Consider the following 5,796-nt stretch of genomic DNA (forward strand, 5'->3'; position numbering starts at 1 on the left):
TTCAAAACATGTTCCAAAGCTATTTGGATAGATACTGTGTTTTATAACACAAGGACACAAGGGTGCATGGCTCACGCCTGTAATCCTAGCACTTTGGGAGGCTGAGATGGGTGGATCACTTGAGGCCAGGAGTTAGATAGGCACCAGCCTGGCCAACATGGTGAAACCCCGTCTTTACTAAAAAATACAAAAATTAGCCAGGCATGGTGGCGCACGCCTGTAGTCCCAGCTACTCTGAAGGTTGAGTCACAGGAATTGCTTGAACCCTGGAGGTGTAGATTGCAGTGAGCCAAGATCGTGCCACTGCAATCCAGCCTGGACAACAGAGCAAGACCCTGTCTCAAAAATAAAGGAAAAAAAAAAGGGCCAGGTGCAGTGGTTCACACACCTGTAATCCCAGCACTTTGGGAGGTCAAGGCAGTTGGATCACCTGAGGTCAGGAGTTCGAGACCAGCCTGGCCAATATGGCAAAACCCCATCTCTACTAAAAATACAAAAATTAGCCAGGCGTGGTGGCATGCACCTGTAATCCCAGCTACTTGGGAGGTTGAGGCAGGAGAATGGCTTGAACCTAGAAGGTGGAGGTTGCAGTGAGCCCAGATCGTGCAACTGCACTCCATCTTGGGTGACAGAGCAAGATTCCGTCTCAACAACAACAAAAGTATGATCTGTTAATTACTGGGAGAGGTGTGTAACGTTTCTTACTCTTGGTGAATTTGTCCGTTTTCTCTTGTATTCTGTTAATTTTTTTATTTTTTGATACAGGGTCTTGCTCTGTTGCCCAGGCTGGAGTGCAGTGGCATGATCTCGGCTCACTGCAGCCTTGACGTCCTGGGCTCAAGTGATCCTCCCACCTCGGCCTTCCAAGTAACTGGGACTACATGTGTTCACCACCGTGCCCAGCTAATTTTTGTATTTTTCTTAGAGACAGGGTTTCACCATGTTGGCCAGACTGGTCTCAAAATCCTGAGTTTAAGCAGTCCACCTGCCTTGGCCTCTCAAAGTGCTGGGATTACCAGCATGAGCCATTGTGCTCAGCCAATTTCTATTTTGTTTGTTTTGATACTGTATTATTAGATAGATAATACTCTAACATGTGAGTTAGAACACTAACAAGCAATTTATACCTAGGTATTTGTGAACTCCTTACCATCCCAGGTTTCTGCCTCCTCAACTTGAAGTAATACCATCCTGTCTTCTTATTTCTTTTCCTTGAGTGTTTTGTTTTGTTTTGTTTTTTAGGTAAAGTCTTACTCTGTCGCCTAGGCTGGAGTACAGTGGCACAATCTCAGCTCACTGCAACCTTCGCCTCCAGGTTCATGTGATTCTCCTGCCTCAGCCTCCTGAGTAGCTGGGATAACAGACATGTGCCACCACACCGGGCTAATTTTTATATTTTTAATAAACATGGGGTTTCACCATGTTGGCCAGGCTGGTCTCAAAGTCCTGATCTGGCTACCTCAGCTTCCCGAAGTGCTGGGATTACAGGTGTGAGCCGCTGTGCGTGGCCGAGTTTTTTGTTGTTTTTTTAAATTTTAAACTACATATTTCCCCACTACATAAACCCCATTGGTTTGTGAGTTATATACTGTCTTCAATTTATATTAAGTGGTTTCCTTTAAAACTTTAATGCAGATACTTAAGATCTCACATTTATTCCTACTCTCCATCTAATAATACAAGGAGCTTAGAATGCCTTAACTTCCTGCAGCCAATTAAGCCGACTGAGTTCCTTTCCTCATGGGGGCCCAGTGTGCAATGGCTGCAAACAGCAGCTTCCCTGGTAGTGATGCAGCCTGTTTGTTGTATGGGTTGCTCTAAAGGATCTTGGAGACAGTCCTTTCAGATGGATGTTCATGTTTCTGACCTTGCACTACCCCAGTGTAGGCTCCAAACAGGCATGTGAGGTGCCATTGGAAAGCCCCAGGGCACTGTGACCAGGGTTCACATTGGCCAAGTTATGTCCATCCGCACCAAGCTGCAGAACAAGGAGCATGTGATTGAGGCCCTGTGCAGGGCCAAGTTCAAGCTCCCCAGCTGCCAGAAGATCCACATCTCAAAGAAGTGGGGCTTCACCAAGTTCAATGCCAATGAATTTGAAGACATGGTGGCTGAGAAGCGGCTCATCCCAGATGGGTCAAGTACGTTCCCAATCATGGCGCTCTGGACAAGTGGCAGGCCCTGCACTCATGAGGGCTTCCACTGTGCTGCCCCCTCTTAATATTCACCAATAAATTCTACTTCCTGTCCACCTAAAAAAAAAAAAAAAAAAATGCTTTCACTTCAATTACCCCTCTTTCTTACATACTTTAGGTCTGTTATTTTAGTTTTATCCTGATTCCCTCAAAAAACATTATTAGTATATTATTAGTGTTGTTTCTATACAGTTGTTTAAATTTATCTACTTTTTTTTGCTCACTGTTCCTTTTTGCATCTCATTCCTTCCTTCAGTGATTCCTTTCCTTCTTGAAATAATTCCTGGCCTGGCGCAGTGGCTCACACCTGTAATCCCAGCACTTTGGGAGGCCGAGGGAGTGGCGGGGGGGCAGATCACCTGAGGTCAGGAGTTTGAGACCAGCCTGGCCAACATGGTGAAACCCCGTCTCTACTTAAAATACAAAAATTAGCTGGGCGTGGTGGCAGGAGCCTGTAATCCCAGCTACTCGGGAGGCTAAGGTAGGAGAATTGCTTGAACTCAGGAGGCAGAGGTTGCAGTGAGCCGAGATCGTGCCACTGCACTCCAGCCTGGGGGACAAGAACTAGACTTCATCTCAAAAAAAAAAAAATTCCTTTAGAATTTCTTTAGGAGTCTATGGATGGTAAATACTCTAAATTTTTATCTAAAAATCTGTGTTTTCCCTTTTTAATAGTTCATTTTTAATTTTATTTATGTTATTTTTATAAAGACAGGGTCTCCCTATGTTGCCCAGGCTGGTCTGGAAATCCTTGGCTAAAGAGATCTTCCTGCTTCAGCCTCCTAAAGTGCTGGGATTACAGGCTTGAGCCACTGCATGTGACCAAATAATAGTTTAGTTGGGTATACAATTCCAATTTGACAGTTGGCTTTTTTTTCTCAGTATTTTGAAGATAATGTCTCTGGCTTGTACGTTATTAATGAGAGATCTGCCCTTGGTCCAATTTCTTATTCTGAGATGGAGGTTTGCTCTTGTTGCTCAGGCTGGAGTGTAATGGTGTGATCTTGGCTCACCACAACCTCCGCCTCCCTGGTTCAAGTGATTCTCCTGCCTCAGCCTCCAGAGTACCTGGGATTATAGGCATGTGCCACCATGGCCGGCTAATTTTATATTTTTAGTAGAGACAGGGTTTCTCCATGTTGGTCAAGCTGGTCTTGAACTCCCAGCCTCAGGTGATCCACCCACTTCGGCCTCCCAAAGTGCTGGGATTATAGGTGTGAACCACCACGCCTGGCCCCTTGGTCCAATTTCTAATTGCCATTCTTTTGTAGATAATCTGTCTCTTTTCTTTCACTGCTGTAAGATCTTTATGTCTTGGTTTTCTTCAATTTAACTAAAACATGTCTATAGATAGCTTTATTTTTATTTTTGCTTATAATTTATTGTAACTTTTTAATTTTTTTTTTTTTTTTTTTTTTTTTTTTTTGAGACAGGGTCTCACTCTGTCACCCAGGCTGGAGTGCAGTGGCGCAATGTTGGCTCACTGCAACCTCTGCCTCCCAGGCTCAAGCAATTCTCCTGCCTCAGCCTCCCAAGTAGCTGAGATTACAGATGTGTGCCACTACTGCCCGGCCAATTTTTCATATTTTTAGTAGAGATGGGGTTTCACCATGTTGGCTAGGCTGGTTTTGAACTCCTGAGTTCAAATGATTCACCAGCCTCAGCCTCCCAAAGTGCTGGGATTACAGGCGTAACGCACTGCGCTCGGCCCTGTAACTTTTAAATCTATAGAATTATGCCTTTCTATAGAATGGAAAATTTGTGGCTATTATTTTGAAATGTCCATCATATGTTACATTGTAATCATTTACAAATAAAATACATTGGGGGAGAGGTGGGTTGTGCCCACAGTGTCCCCTTTCTACAATCCTGAATTCTCTGAATTCCTGAATCTCTCTGCTGTAAGTTATTACAGTACCTTCTACAGGCCAGTTCTGAGGCAAACTAGACACTGTAGGAGCCATGCAGGGAAGCAGAAGTGGAAATGAGGTTCCTGGTATTCCTAGGAAGAAGTAAGGCTATACGGGGAAATAATATAATTCCTAAAATCTTTTTTTTTTTTTTTTGATACAGGGTCTTGCTCTGTTGCCCCAGCTGGAGTGCAATGGTATGATCACGGCTCACTGCAGCCTTGACCTCCCAGGCCAAAGCAATACCCCTACATCATCTGAGTAGCCAGGACCACAGGTGTGCATCACCACACCCAGCTAATTTTAAAAAATATTTTTGTAGAGAGGGGATCTCCCTCTGTTGCCTAGCCTCGTCTTGAACTCCTGGGCTCAAGCAGTCCTCCCGCCTCAGCCTCCCAAAGTGTTGGGATTACAGACGTGAGCCACCACACCTGGCCTAAAATCTTTTACCCTTTAGCCAAGGATGACATCCTCTTCCTCTGTCAATATTTAACTAGAAGGATCAGGCTAGGCATCTCTTTGTTGTGCTCCCCGGCCTCCTTTTCTTCCCATATCAAGCACAGCACGTGGAAGTGTCATGACCTGTTTTCTTGTGCGTGTGCTAAAATGTGAGTTAGGCTATGAACACCACAGGGAGAGGAATTGTGCCAGACTTATTCCAACTGTACCCCAGGCACTTAGCTGAACAACTGGTGTCTAGTAGATACTCAGCAAAAGTGCATTGCATCAAAGACTGAATAATTTCAAGATAGGAGTATTCAATGTCTAATATGTACCAAGCATATCTACCATAAGCATTATTTCATGAAATAAAATAATTTCAACTCTATAAAACTAGGAAGCACAGAATAGAATACTATTTCCCTTAATGAAAAACTCACTACATTGTTCTTTTTAAAAATCTCATTTCCTAGCTGAACAGTAAAAACGTCATCACTGATTAGCTCCTGTTCATAGAAGACCCACTGCAACCCACTGGTACAGAAGAGAAACAAAGTATTCAGTGGAGATGTCCCTAGCACAATAAGCGGTACAATACAGTAAGGGAAATAGAAGTGACATGGGATGGACAGCCAGGTCTAAAATTGCGCGGTGCTGATTGCTGTCCCTTAACCCAACAGTAGAAAGATAGGCGTGCCTGGAGTTGCTGGGGGGCAAGCCTCGATCCAGTGTGAATTCCGTGGACTTGTGCAGGGTTTTACTGTTTGCCAAGTGTGTTAGACACGTTACCTGGTAGAGTTCTCACATTACTTCGTGAGATACACAGATATTATGACTCTATTTTACTGATGCAGAAAGAGGCTAGGGAAGAGTCATGTTTCTTGTGCGACTTGCCCAAGGTGATACACAGTCCTAAGAACCGGCCTACCGCAGGGTGTGTGATCTCGAACTCAGACCTTCCCAGCCGGGGCTCAGTCCTCGCCGCTGCCTAGAAGATGAGGCAGCAGTAAGGGTCAGCAGAGAAGGGTGCCCCACCGGGACGACTGGAACACCTCAGTAGGATACAGGTGGGCAAACGTGGGCCACACGATCCCACCGGCCTCTTTTGTCCTAAGCGCCGAGGCACTGGTGCAGCTAGAAGAGTGGGCGGTAGAGTGCAGGGAGGGGATGCGATCGGGCGCAGATTTCGGGGGCGGGGCCCGCGCGGCGGGGGTGGGCCCGCGGCGCTCGGGGCGGGGCTCCCCTCGGGT

The 5,796-nt window shown here is 45.5% G+C and overlaps 1 non-coding gene across 1 annotated transcript; it reads left to right on the forward strand.

Moving 5' to 3' along the window:
- The first annotated feature begins 1,705 nt into the window (after positions 1-1,705).
- Positions 1,706-1,839, forward strand: LOC112427277 (small nucleolar RNA SNORA70). Its single transcript, XR_003018783.1, has one exon. It is a non-coding gene; the product is annotated as a small nucleolar RNA SNORA70 (small nucleolar RNA).
- The last annotated feature ends 3,957 nt before the right edge of the window (positions 1,840-5,796 follow it).

Source organism: Macaca nemestrina, chromosome 1 (genome assembly GCF_043159975.1).
Source record: "Macaca nemestrina isolate mMacNem1 chromosome 1, mMacNem.hap1, whole genome shotgun sequence".
Taxonomy (NCBI): domain Eukaryota; kingdom Metazoa; phylum Chordata; class Mammalia; order Primates; family Cercopithecidae; genus Macaca; species Macaca nemestrina.